Source organism: Canis lupus, chromosome 10 (assembly GCF_011100685.1).
Source record: "Canis lupus familiaris isolate Mischka breed German Shepherd chromosome 10, alternate assembly UU_Cfam_GSD_1.0, whole genome shotgun sequence".
NCBI classification, from domain to species: domain Eukaryota; kingdom Metazoa; phylum Chordata; class Mammalia; order Carnivora; family Canidae; genus Canis; species Canis lupus.
The window spans coordinates 37,957,888-37,971,913 of record NC_049231.1 but is presented as its reverse complement, the minus strand read 5'-3'; the positions used below and the strand labels follow the sequence as shown (position 1 = coordinate 37,971,913).

The 14,026-nt window shown below is 47.0% G+C and overlaps 1 protein-coding gene across 4 annotated transcripts in view; it reads right to left on the bottom strand.

Moving 5' to 3' along the window:
• ST6GAL2 (ST6 beta-galactoside alpha-2,6-sialyltransferase 2) overlaps positions 1-13,139 on the bottom strand; it is a 75,675-nt gene extending 62,536 nt beyond the window's left edge. For 3 of the 4 annotated variants that reach the window (XM_038550875.1, XM_038550872.1, XM_038550876.1), the window contains exon 1: positions 11,904-11,981. The gene's annotated coding sequence lies outside the window, so the exon portion shown is untranslated. Of the gene's footprint in view, positions 1-11,903; positions 11,982-13,022 lie in introns of those variants that run through there. The other variant, XM_038550873.1, reaches the window with a different exon arrangement.
• Between the last annotated feature and the right edge of the window lie 887 nt (positions 13,140-14,026).

Genomic DNA, 14,026 nt, shown 5'->3' with positions numbered 1-14,026 from the left:
TAGCATGACCCTCTGTTGGGGGAAGGCATCCCTCAGCCCCCGGGGGCTGCTGGCTCCTGCAGGGAGCACTGGCAGGTCAGGGCCACGTATCTGACCAACACAGGAAGAAGGCACAGCACCGTGCCTTTCCCAGGCTGTCAACTAAAGGAGTGTGTACCTTTCTACTCACACTGGGTTGAACCGATCTCAGATCAAGGGACTGCATTTATAATTCTTCATGGACAGATGATATTTTACACTGTCCCCAGTCTAGCTGTACCTTTCCAAGTTTTAATACCCATCCATAGATGATTTGTGGGCAGCCAGAAAAAAAAAATGCAGTGCAACAACAAAATGCTGCTGAGCCCATTTGCTCCAGAGCAGCCTTTATTATCACACTAGGTGCTGATAATGTACGTAGCTCTAATTGTTAGAATTTGATACAACATTTATGAATCCTAGACAAAGTGCTTTTATGAAACCTCCCTGGGCAGATCCTACCCAATTTATTTACTAATCACTTACCAATTACACATGTCCTGTACTTGTGAATGCTTTGTTAAGGAGGGGAACAAAGATGCCCAACCACATTTGTAACACTTATGAAAAGAAATGTGAATTCCCAGTTTTCTCTGTGTGATTCACAAAAGGCATAAAAATTATAAGGGTGAAGGGTTTGATTCTAATTTCCTAATATTGCAAATAAATGTATTTTTCCAGAGTGATCAACAGTAATTCTAAAGATAAATATGTAAAGAACAGTCCACCTGGTCCATGACTGCTTATCTTTAGAATGTCTTGTTTACAAATGGATGGCTAGGTTTGGGGGAGCTATATACATGGGGATTCAGCTTGGGAAAAAAGGCAGAAAAGATCCCCCTCTGTCCCCTTCATTTATAGAAATCATCTTTTTTCTTTTCTTTCTTTCTTTTTTTTTTTTTAGAAGTCATCTTTACAGAGAGGACACTAGACAGGAAACAACGGATGTTGGAGAGCATGTGGAGAAAAGAGAACCCTCTTACACTGTTGGTGGGAAAGCAAACTGGTACAGCCACTCTAGAAAACAGTGTGGAGGTTCCCCAAGGAGTTAAAAATAGAGCTGCCCTACAACCCAGCAACTGCACTACTGGGTATTTACCTCAAAGATACAGATGTAGTGAAAGAAGAGGCACGTGGACCTCAACGTTCATAGCAGCAATGTCCACAATAGCCAAACTATGGAAAGAGCCCAGATGTCCATCGACAGATGAATGGACAAAGAAGTTGTGGTCTATATAGATGTGGTATATATATATATATATTCCACATGTGGTATATATATATATATATATATATATATATATATTCCACAATGGAATATGGCTCAGCCACAAGGACAAATACCTACCACTTACATCGACATGGATGCAACTGGAAGGTATTATGCGGAGTGAAATAAGTCAATCAAAGAAAGACAATTATCATAGGGTTATATTCCTCATATGTGGAATATAAGAAATAGTGAAAGGGATTATAAGGGAAGGAGGGAAACTGAGTGGGAAGAAATCAGAGAAGGAGACAAACCATGAGAGGCTCTTAACTCTGGGAAACAAACAGGGTTGCGGAAAGGGAAGCGGGCGGGAGATGGGGTACCTGGGTGACGGGCACTAAAGAAGGCACCTGCTGTGATGAGCACTGGGTGTTATATGCAACTGATGATTTACTGAAAACTATATCAGAAACAAATGATGTACTATATTTTGGTTAATTGTATTTAAATTTTTTTTTTAAAGTCCTTTCCAATCGAATAGTACTTTTAGGTCCATTCCTTCAGCCAACATTGATCAAGCACCTACTGAGCCCAGTATCTTTGTGACACAGAGATACAAAGACAGGGAGAAAGAAGCAGGTCCATCCTTAGACTCAGGCTGACATGGTCAGAGAGACCCTAAAAGTAGGAAAGTGGAGACCAAACGCCAGGGGCCAATTCAGAATCACATGATGTTCTAAAAATTCCAGGCTGTGTCCTGTATGCAATGAGAGGACGGAGTGGGCACTGGAGCATCTAGGGAGGGCCACATGACCAAGGTCAGGGTCAGGAAAAATGCCTCTTTGCCAATATGGACCACGGACGGGGGTTCCAGAGGTGAGCAAGAGTGGATGGAGCCATCTGTAAAATGAATTCCTCATAAAAAATGCTCTGCTAACAGGGCAGGGCTTCTCTCCATATTTTTCTGTGAAGAACACGATCAACAATAGCAGCTGAAGCCCAAAAAACACTTTGCCCTCCAGAAATGGTAAATGTCAGGAAAGAGACTCTGGACAGTCACATGAAGTATAATCACAGATTTCTGAGCCACTTAAGCAGCACATGCCCAGGGGCATGCTGTACACAAGCCAGCATTTTAAGAGGCAGGTAAGAGATACAGCTTCTCCTTCAGGAGACAGAAACCAAATCATGAGACTTTTGACGCTGCGTAAGCCTGGCTGCTCTCTACCAACTGGTTCCATTGGCATCTGGCTTTGGGTCTAAGCCAATCTTTTTGGCTTTGGGCAAATCCTGAATTTAGACAACATAATCTGAGTACATCGGATCATTATGAAGCAACCTGCCTGTAAACCTTTTCACAACTATTTAAATCACATTTCCAATTCTTATTCTTTTCCTTTCTGGTAAACTTGGAGGTATCATTCTACTTTTTCTTTATATCCCTTTGAACATTAGTTGTTTAGTATAGTGAAAGCCTCTCCCCAAGCTGGTCATTTACCTCAAGTATAGGCCAGGCAGTGGACAGCCTGGAACTGAGTTTTTAGATTTTTTAGGTTTTTTTTTTTTTTTTCCAGTTTGTGGATTTTTATTATTTCAAAATTGCAATGTAGAATATCTCTATGAAGACAAAAACTTTAAAGAATCTATGTGACTTTAATTTTCTATTTCTTGCTGAATTTTTCTGAGCTAGCTCCTTAAAAAACATCTCCTAAAAAGTCTATGTTATGTTAAATATCTCATAGAATTATCCATTTTTCAGCGTCCACTTGCAGTATTAAAGTAGGCCAAATTCACAAGTCAGAAGCTAAAAGTTGCCAAATGAAATTAAATTTAGTTAGTAAAGAAAGTTTCATTTTAAAGTTTCTTTCCCCACAGGACTGTCATATGTTCAGTTTTATTTTTAATAAACTAAAATATATTCAAATGTATCTCCAAGATTTAGAACGTAATGTTACTAACCTTTAATACACTTTAAAATTTATTTCTGATCCTGTGATGGAGCGAACACAAAGGAAGACCTATAGCATCCAACAAATGGCAAAACTAAGATCCTGTAATACTAACAACTGTGAGGTTGTTAATAACAAAATGCACTTTATGCAGTATGGAAGTTGAAATGACTAGAACAAACATGAAACTTCTCTACTTTAAAGCACCGATCACTGCTGGTTAATGCTGCTTTAACCCTAAAAAAAATAATACTGAATTATTAAAATGTTATTTTGTTTAAAACTGAATGTCAGCAGGTGACACAAAGCTAGTCTGTCCCGTGAGAAATCAGGAGAGATTATCTGCCACAGAACAGTGACCCGAAGGGCCTACAGGAAGCTCAGGATGTGGGTAATATTTGATTCTTGATATAGTTGGTTACATGCATGTATTCAGTGTAGAAAAATTCAGCAAACTTTTCACTTACGACCTGTGCACAGTAACACTGGCTAAAGATTCAATAAGTAACTTTTCTGTGCCACCAATTATCTGTTTAGGAATATGCCAAAGAAAATCACACAGGTAAAGCTGTTGCCCAAAAGTCAGAGTAGAATTGAACTTGGGAGAAGTAACACAGCTTCCCTCCCACACCCCACGGACACAAGAAGCACGTGACACACACAGACACGTTTAGAGAACAATAAAGAAAATAAGAGATCAGAAGTCTCTGGAGAAATAAATAAGGGGCCCGGGGGTGGGGTGGGGATGGGGGTGGAAATGACCGGTTTCTTTGTACTTCTTTTCTTCTCCTGGATTCCATCTGATGCCTTCCATTGCAGGTTTCAAGACATTCATAACACAAGCCAGTTCTTACTAATGAGTGTCTACCAACCCTGGATGTTTTAGCCAAATCTCTGATGGTCTATTTGATTTGCAAAGGAATAGCGAAGTTTGCTTCTCTGTATCCTCCTGAGACCCCAGAAGGTGGTTTGGGGGCATGGCTCCACCTCCATTGTATTTGAGTTTGATGAAAGGTGATATGTGAGCAAAAAGGTAGCTGACAAGAATAATGTCACACGAGAGCAAATGTAGTCCTCTGAATTGGAAAACAAACAAACTAAACAAAATAGGCTCTAGAACCTGTTTTGTTCAATGAGATCACTCTTCCAAGCTAAGCTCCCAGAGTCGAACAAATGCTGGCGGCATTAGCCTCTGTTGGTACAACGTGAACATGTATCTTCCATCCTACCAACGCAAGCAGTGGGGTTCCTGACTCAGTCACTGCTTTTTCTCCCGCTACAAACTGTCAGCACCAAGTGAAGGAAGCTTTATTTTGAGGTACACACGTGAGTACACAGTCCAAGGGACTTCACCTTATCTCAGAAATAAAAAGATCTGCTTAGCAGCTACAAAGAACAAACAAGGGGTTTAAATACCTAATTGCAATCATCAATCCTTGTTTTCTACCCACAACATAAAGAAAACAACAATAATATAAAGCAAATAAGCAAAACGCACATGACCTTCCTCCTATAATTCTGTTCTATGTCTACCTTTCCTCACATACAGAACTTGATTTTTTTTTCCTGAGAGCTAAGACTCTGTGGGTTCAAAGGAAATATGTACCCGGGAAAGCAAATTAATGGATCTATGGATGTATTTCAACAAGGAACGATTCTAAGGAATGGCCCTCCTACCAAGCTGTTCCCCTCTAGGTTGAACAGGGACCTGCAGACAGCAAGCCCGGGCACCTCGTTTGTTGCTTGCTGCACCAACTGCCCCAAGCACTTGAGGATGCTGCTTGGCACCATGTGGATGGGTAATTCTCAGATCAAATGTGTGGGCCATCATGCAGGGTAACTTTGTATATTATAAACTCACCTTTCATTTTCAATACCATGCAATAAGTTCAAGATAGATCTAATTTGAGCAACCGAGAAGCATGGGCCCACTAGGGGAGCTCTGGGGTCAGCTGAGTTTAGTTTTGTCAGTAAAACATGCACATCACACATCCGATTATACTTACAGAGCTCTCATGCTATAATTGGGTTATATATACCATCTACAGCTATAGTACTCATGCTGTAATTGGGTTATATATACCAACCAGAAACAACGAATGTTCCTTATTCCCAGCATCTTTTGACTACCTCTCACGAAGCACATGATTTAATACAATTTAAAGCTTTTTCTTTCACCCACTTCTGGTTTTACATCTAATGCTATGCTTACTAGTCATGAAAATATTGAAAAACCCCCAAGCCAAAAATTAATTCTGCTCTTTCTGTGTATGTATTAAACAGTAATATGGGGGGTATTACTGGGGTAGGATTATAATACATTAATGATATGTTTTAATTATGTGAAAATTACAGAGTGTGGCCAGTAGAGACATGGTCATGTTTAACTTATGGAAGCACTTCCACTATTTCAGTCACATTATAGACATTTTCCTATTACTATCAACTCAGTTTCTGAATCTCTTCCACCTCAAATAGTTAATGAGGCAATCTGTTTAATGGCATTCTCAGAATGTTATCATAAAGTATCAAGTATTTAGTTGGGCAAATTACTTAATTAGTTCAACTCTCCTAGCTACTAATTTTGAAACAGAGGGCAGAGGAATACAGTTTGTAACTACACTGTGATTCCAAGGAAGGAAACTTCCCTGTGAGAAATGTAAATCAAATACCTACATACATGCTATATACACACAGATACATGCATATGAGTATAAAGTAAACCACGTTGCACTAGTCAGCCTCCCATTATTCATAAATTGCTCCAAAAAATACCTTGAGCACTAGAGGGTATCAAATGTTTTCTTAAAAAAATTAAACATGTGAGCTTGCTATTGCCTTAATTATTTTACCTAAAGCTCAAAGACCAGAGGACTCTACAATTCAGGGTAACTTCAAATAATTATCTATTGTCTCAGAGGGAGACTAAGTCACAAACACTGTTTGGCCAACTTTAGGTTGACCCGAAACTCCTAAAATGATTCCACTTCTTTCATTCCAGCAAACAGCTAACTAATGTATAGGACGCCAGCCTTGGTTCTCCCGGCTGCCCTGGCTGAGAGGTAGCCCTTGTGAGTTAGTGTCAAGAGTCAAAAACATTCTGCAAATCACCAAAGGTACCTTGAAAATGCTGCTGTTGTTAATACTTACAGATACACCCTCTCATATACATATACACACATAAATGTGTTTTCCCATATCTATCCTATTAATAATAAATAAAGCATTTTGAAAACCTTCATGTAAGCCATTGGTAATTTGGAACACGCAATTCTCTCAGAGATATGTAATATAGGAAAAAGAATGTTCTTCACTTGGTCAGAAGGTCAGGGCTCTGAGTCCTGACTTTTTTACTCACACAGTTGTGAATCCCAACAATTAAAGCCTAAGTATCCGCATTCAGGTTCCCATTCCCAATTACCAATGGCAAATCAAGTGAATACAGGGATGTATTCATCCTGTATTTGCATATGTGTGTGTGCGTGTGCATGCATGTTCTTTTCTGTATGAGATAGTTTTCCTAATTTTAAAATATAATTTACAGAGCAAGGTCCTTCTTCTCATCGTACAACCAAATCCATTCATTCCATCATGCACTTATAGTCCTTTACCTTAACTATGCCATTTAAGAAACAAATCCAATATTAACTGTATCTTTTTCTACCGGTTTATTGTCAGAGGCGCAAATACAGGTTTTTAGCACATAATAATATTGTTCAGAAAAGTCATAACTACACTTTCGAGGAGGCTACTTTTCAAATTTATCCCTGAATAAAGAAAGCTCTCAGATTATCTAAGAGATTTATCCTTTTTCAAATTTAATTTAAAGCCAAGTCATTTTAGAGACCACAATTGCCAACATGCAAGAACCTCCATTTGAAAAATGTGAAGAATTTGAACATGGAAAACCAATTGTCTTAAATTTAATAATACATTTCCATCTCAGGCTCAAATGTTAGGAGCAGCCTAGAGAAGAACTTAATGTGTGAATTATAAACTTCTGAAAACAGCAGCTTGTGATCAAGATATCGTAGGATTTTTCTTGATGGTGTATTCTCTCCTGCTTTAGTCGATATATTTCTAAATGTCCCGAGAGACTACTTTTCTGAGCTTGCTCTCTTCACTGACCTAATAACTCAGAGAGCCGGGATGATTTCCTTAAATCTTAGCTTACATTTTTTCCTTGAAAATTTCACCCTGCCTATGAGCCTGATTTTCATTCTAATACTGATTGCCTGGATAGTCTCACCCGTAAGGGCCATTGTTAGGTTGCATTTTATGTCCCCTTTCAGCCCCCACATTCCGGTGAGTCCATGGGCTTAGTCTGATGAAGTGCCCTCTGCCACCCCCTTCCATCCTAGACAACCTTCCTGATCCAGCAAGTTAGGCCATGGTTTGAGACCTGAAAGCTCATGGTCACAGCCCTCCTCTGGCTCCAACATGATGACTACGGGGGGAGTCAAGCCTGCTCCTCCACAGAGTCTGAGCACAGTCCACAGCACAGACTTCCAAACACATAAAACCAGGGCTAAATCCCAGCACTGCCACTTTCTCACTATAGGACACTTGAGGAAGGCACTTCATCTTTCTGGGGCTCAGTCTCCGCACCTGTAAAATGGGAATAACCGGACATCCCGGGGCTGTGGCTGAGGTGTACTTTGATAAGCTATGCAGAGCAAGCGGCCCAGTATGGTCCTCAGTAAGTGTGAAGCAATCACAGTTATTATTCTTTGTGTTGTAACTCTCCCCTGGGCTACATGGTATATGAAGGGATGTCCAGCATGTTGACTAAAGGCAAATTCGCCCCTGATTATGGGAATTTGCTCTTAAGTATGCGAGAATATGCAATTCTCAATTGCATGGAATCCCAGCAAGAGAAGCCACCCTGGGGAGGATTTAATCTGTGTATGGCTTCATTTCGCAGCCTTGGTAAGGCTCAGACTTGCTCCAGTGACCTGCTGTACAGTGCCAGCACTCCCTAGGACTCAGATTTGAGGGCTCTGGCCAAGAGTTTTCCTTGCTCTTCTCCGCTTGCTGAGAAAGTCCAGTGCAAAACTGCAAACCCAACCCACACACCTTTCCAAGCAGCTCCTTAGAGCCCCATGTCTACCTGGAATTCAGAGTTCTTTCCTAGGGAAGACCACAGGGGGCAGCAGAACCCAGAAGGGACAGAAAGCAGTTCCATGCAGACAAATCCCGGAGAGAGGGGTAGCATTTTTCTGATGTCATTTCCAGCCATAGAGCAAGTTCCTCCCCAAATCAGAAGGGCCTCGGCACTGCAGGATGGCCCGGGACCTGCAAGCGGCCAAGGAAAGACAGCGGCCAAGCAGCTGCTGGTAACCTGCTTTTACCAGACCCATTCTAGTAGTGCTGGACCAAACTACTGATGTCTGGAAAGCTTTAGGACTGCCAGTTCACACCTCACATCCTTGAACGGCCACCACTTTGCCCCGAGGTTGGGTGGGTTCCAAGCACAGCAATTCAGAGGAGAGGACTTGGAATTTCAGATCAGGATGGCATTTGGTAAGTGGCATAATAAATCCATATCTCTCTGATATTTCTGTGTCCTGTGTACTTAATAATGTTTACAGATAAATCTCTCAAAAGAAGGAGGGCTTAAAAAAAAAAAAAAAGAAGGAGGGCTTTCAGATAAATGGTAGATACATAAACTGAGGGTCTGAAGTTTATGTACTAACAGTAGCTGGTCCATTGCCATAGCACACTCAGTCCTTGACCTTGACCTTAACCTGTTGAGAACATTGAAAATTGCTATGTAAAGGTACACCTGGCACTTTCCTGGTTCCAAAATTAGCATCTGATTCTATGTAATTATTTCTCTTAGAGTCAGTGGTGAACTTCACCCCATAGTTTTTTTTTTTTTTTGAGGAGGAGGAGCTTTCAATGCTTAAAAACTTCAAACTTAACGTACACGTAGCATGAGGGCACTACTTTTTGCTTAGCAAGTTGAATGAAGTATTTCATTTAACGTAACCAATCAAAATTTAAGGTTATATAACAGAAGATTGGGGGTGGGGGGGTGGACAACGACATATTACAGTTAAAGACGTGAATATTTAAAAGACTGTCCCCATTAACAACACATAAGATATTTTTATTCAGGAGTATCGGAAATGAGGCATTAAGTCTGAAAATCAACTCGGTTTCTCAAAAGGCAAATATTTCTGTTTGTGGAACAGAACTCATCATTTATTTGATGTAAGCAGTAGATGCAGAAACCTCAGGATGGGTTTGTCAAGTTAGGAAAGACTTAAACAGCACTTGGCAAACCAACACTTGGGTACATTCTGGACTTACGGTATGCAACTGCAGCTCATATAAGCAGTAGGTCAGAGAGTCACACACTTAAATCATCTCAGAAAGAGGAGAAACTCGGGGAAAAAAACCTCTAAAAACAAGCACCTCCAGGACTTTTTCAGCAACGACTTCACTATTTAACCTGTATCTTCGCCAGCTGACCACAAATCTTCCCCTAGCCCCAGTTTAAGTCTTCAACCCCAGAGTAAACCCTTCCTTTCCTTTTTAACTGTCCTCACCAGAAAGTGAGCATAGTTGATTGATTGCGCTTACCTGCCTAATAAATCCATTCACATATATGTATTTTTTAAAAGATTTATTTATTTAAGAGAGAGAGAGAGAGCACGCACGCGCACTGGCACAATTAGAGGAGCAGAGGCAGAGGGACAAGCAGACTCTCCACTGAGCACAAAGCCTATACAGGGGTCCCTCCCAGGACCCTGAGATCATGACCTGAGCCAAAGTCAAGTCAGGCTTAACAGACTGCATCACCCAGGCACCCCCCGTTCACTTATTTTTAAACATTAAATTATCTCAGCCTCGAACCCTCCAGTCTGCATATCCTCATTTCATGATCTTTACTTCCTAGATAGCCTGCACCACATAAGAAACCCACCAAACGTTGGGCTCTGCTCTGACTGCTCACCAAAACTCTCCACCTTCTGTCTAAACTGTGGGGCTCAGAAATCCACTAAGAGCGAAGGCTCACATCACACTGTTCCCAAGAGATTTCCCTTAAAACTCCAGAAGCTCCAACTGCACCAGGCAAAAAGGTAAAATGCAAGAATTTACATCAATCACAATAAAAACTGGATCAAGAATCCAACAAGTCTGAGTGCCTCCATTTTTAAACGTAGGTGGAAAATTTTTTTTTTTAAGATTTTATTTATTTATTTATTCATGAAAGACTGAGAGACAGAGAGAGAGAGAGCGCCAGAGACAAAGGCAGAGGGAGAAGCAGGCTCCATGCACCGGGAGCCCGATGTGGGACTCGATCCTGGGTCTCCAGGATCGAGCCCTGGGCCAAAGGCAGGCGCCAAACCGCTGCGCCACCCAGGGATCCCCGTAGCTGGAAAATTTAAGGCAATTCACCTATTATTTTAGGTTATTCTCCATTTTGATTATAATATTCATTCACCACTGCAGTTTTTCTCAGTCTTTAGTAGGAAATGCAAGCCTTGGAGTGTTGCAAACATCCTGGCTGTCAGTTTCAGAAAAATAATGGGAGAAGGAAAGTGGGTAAAAGTAAGTTCAAGGCCACACATCATTTTTTTTTTCTTTTAAAGGAAGAAGTCTGCAACATAGAGCACTTCAATTTTTGAAATTCGTCATCAGTCACAATTATTTCAAAACGGCAAGATATGTTGAGCAAAATTCCCCCAAATATAAATATCGAGTAACCCGCATGAGGCTTTTTAAACATGCACAAAGCACTTAACAGAAAATCTGCTACAAGTGCTCCAATAATACCTTCACCCAGGCAGCCAGTCCCCCGCACAGGGGATCTGCAAGCCCCTTCACTGTTAGAAGGCGAAAGGCACGGAAAACAAAGATTTCAACCAAATATGGTTTGCCTCTCGTCGAGTTTTCAGCAAGACCCTGTAAAAATAAGTTCACAAAAAACCAGCCAAGCATTACTTTTCTCCCAAAGTGCTTCTTGGATTATAAAACAGCTTTGAAAGTTCAGCCTGACAAAACAAATATGGTACTAGGAGAGCCCTGGAAGGCAACCACAAAAAGTCTCATTTAAATTCCTGGAAAGCAGGGCTTCCCCAAATACAGCTCTAGCTTTGGAAGGCACCACTTGCTGCGAGCCACAAGTTTAACTTCGCTCCGTGCCCCAGCGCCGTCAAATCCGAAAGAGACGGATATAGACGCTGCTTATCCAAAAGAATGCATCGCGGATCTTCTCTGCACGGTGAAAAGTACAACTTAAAAAGCAAGAGTTTCCCTCGTGCGAATGCGTAGGAATGAACACCGGGGACGTGGGATGCGAAGGATCCCTTCTGTCCCTAAACATCACAGCTACAGCGAACCGGAGATCAAGGGAACACACTTTAGGCTTTAAGAAGTGCAGTTCTGCATGGCGGTGGGGTCGAGGAAGGCAGTTAAAAGCCCCGATGCCCTCCCAAAGCCAAATTAAATAGAATAAAAGATCGCCGTTGTAGTGACCGAACGGCGGGAGCACAACGGCGTCCACCGGTCCCCAAAGCGCAAGCCCTGGGTTCGCTCACCCTCCCGAAGAACGCCTTGCCTCTCGCCCAAGCCCTCGGCGTCCGCCCGTCCGCAAGCCCGGGTGCCGCTCGCCAGCCCAAGTCCCTGCGGAGCGGCGCCCCGGCTGCAGCGGCCCGAGGCCCCCGCCGCCCGCCGCCCGCCGCCCGCCGCCCGAGCAGCGCGGCCGCCGGACCCACCTTCCCGCGAGGCGCGGCGTCCGACCCCGGGACTCGGCGCTGCCCGGGCGCGCGGCGCTGGAGGCGGAGGCGGGGGCGGGGGCGGGGGCGGAGGCGGGGGCGGGGGCGTGCCTGTCACGCCGACTCCCCGGCAGCCGCTCGGGCGCGCGCGCCACGCGCTCCCACCGCCTTGGCTGCCCGCGGAGCCAGGACCCGGGGCCGGGGCGCCCGACGCGCGCCGCGCAACTTGGGGGCTGCGGGGGCCGAGCGCGGCTCAGAGCCTGTGCGCGCGGCCGCCCCCGCCCCGCCCCGCCCCGCGCAGCCACCTCCCCGCGCCGCCTCCCGAGCCCCCGGCGGCCCGCGCCCGCGTCCCGGGAGGCCTGCGGGATCGCCTCCCCCGGGCCGGAGCCTCGGCGCCGGGCGGCAGCTGCAGGCGCGGCGGGGGGCTCGGCCTCGGGGCGGCGCGGCGCTGCGCTCAGCTCCGCGCCGCGCGCCTCATTGTTCCCGGCAGCGGCGGCGGCGGCGGCGACGCGGGCGGCGGGGGGAGCGGCGGCCCGGAGCCCCGGGGAGAGGCGGCGGCTCCCGGCCCCCCGGCCCCCGACCCCGCGGCCCCCGCGCCCAGCTCCCGCCGCGCCCCGCCCCCGGGCCCCGCGCCTCCCCTGCGCGCGCCCCGGGCCCCCCTCCCTCCGCCGGCGCCTCGGTCCTCCGCCTTCCCGGCCTTGGCTCACCTAGCGGCCGGGCGCCGGGCGCTGGGAAGTTGCACAGTCCGCTCCCCGCGCCCCCGACCCGCCGGGCGGGGTGCACGGCGGGGCGCTCCCCGGCTCGGCGCGGATCCGTGCCCCCGGCGGAGAGCGACTGCAGACTCGGGCGGCGTGGGGCGCGCGGGCGGCGCGGCTGCCTAAAAAGGCTTGCCTCTCCCGGCCGTCGCCTGCAGCCAGCCCTCGCCCCTCCGAGGGTGACCTGCACCGGCCCCGCGCGGGGCAGCCGGCGGGCACCGGGGGCGCGGGGGCGGCAGGGATGCAGGAGTGCGGACGCGCGGCGAGCGGCGGGCAGAGGAGTCCGGGCGCCCGGCTCCGCGGAAGTGAGTCTTTGTGTTCCCCACTTGAACACACCCTCCCGCCGCGCCGCAGGCCGGGCTACCTGCGCAGGAGGCAGCGCCCGCCCGCCGGCCGGGTGGGGCGCAGGGCAGCGCCGCATCCTCCCCGGCCCGCCGGTCCCTTTGTTCCTCCCGCGCGGCCGCCGGCTCCTCGCCCCGAGGGCTGCTCCCGGGCGCCCTGGGTCGGGCTTGGACTTGGGGACCAGCCACCTTCCACTTGCAGAGGGCCTCCCGCCACGTCCGGGGCAGGAATTCTGTAAAGGCCCCCGCCTCCCCGCCTCCCCACCTCCCCACCTCCCCGCCCCTCCCCACCGCCGGCCCCTGTCCCCAAGAGGACGGGAAAGTTCTCGGGACGGCGGCGCCCGAGGCCGCTCGTTGGGCGCTCGGAGCACCGGCCGCGGGCGCGGGTGGGTGGGGCCGCCGGGAGCCGCAGATCGGGTGTCCGTCTGCCCGCGTGCGGAATGTCCATCTGTCGCCGCGGCCCTCCTGCCCTTCCCCGGGGCCGCAGCCGGCCGCGGGACTCGAGACCGCGCCGCCCTTTGTTTGCTGACAAACACGCGCCTTTGAATGAACTTCGACGTGGCTCGCCGCGGGCGTGCGGGTGGCGCTGGGTCCCCGCCGCGGGGTCGGCTCCCGGCCGAGGACCGCGCAGGTGTGGGAGAGCCCGCAGGTAGAACAGGTTGAGGTGGGTGGGATTACCACCTGGAGGGCCAAGTTCCCCTCTGTCCTCTCCAGCGCAGGTCCCTGCAGAGGTTAATAACATTTCGGAGACAAGTCCTTCACTAAACACACCACTTTAAAATTTGTACGACGTTCATTTGACTAATTAAGGCTTTTTAAACTAAAACAGTTACCGAGGCACCCAAGTCATTCAGCATCACGGAGTGCCTACTGTGTGCTGGGGCCCCGGGTTCAGCAGTAGGCGTGTAAAGGTGATGGAAATCCCTTTCCTACCGTCCAAAGGCTTGCAGAAATTTAAAACATCACGGGGTCAACTAAAACTGACTGGGCAAAATGCACTGTGCTCCATCAAGAGCATGTGTCCGGA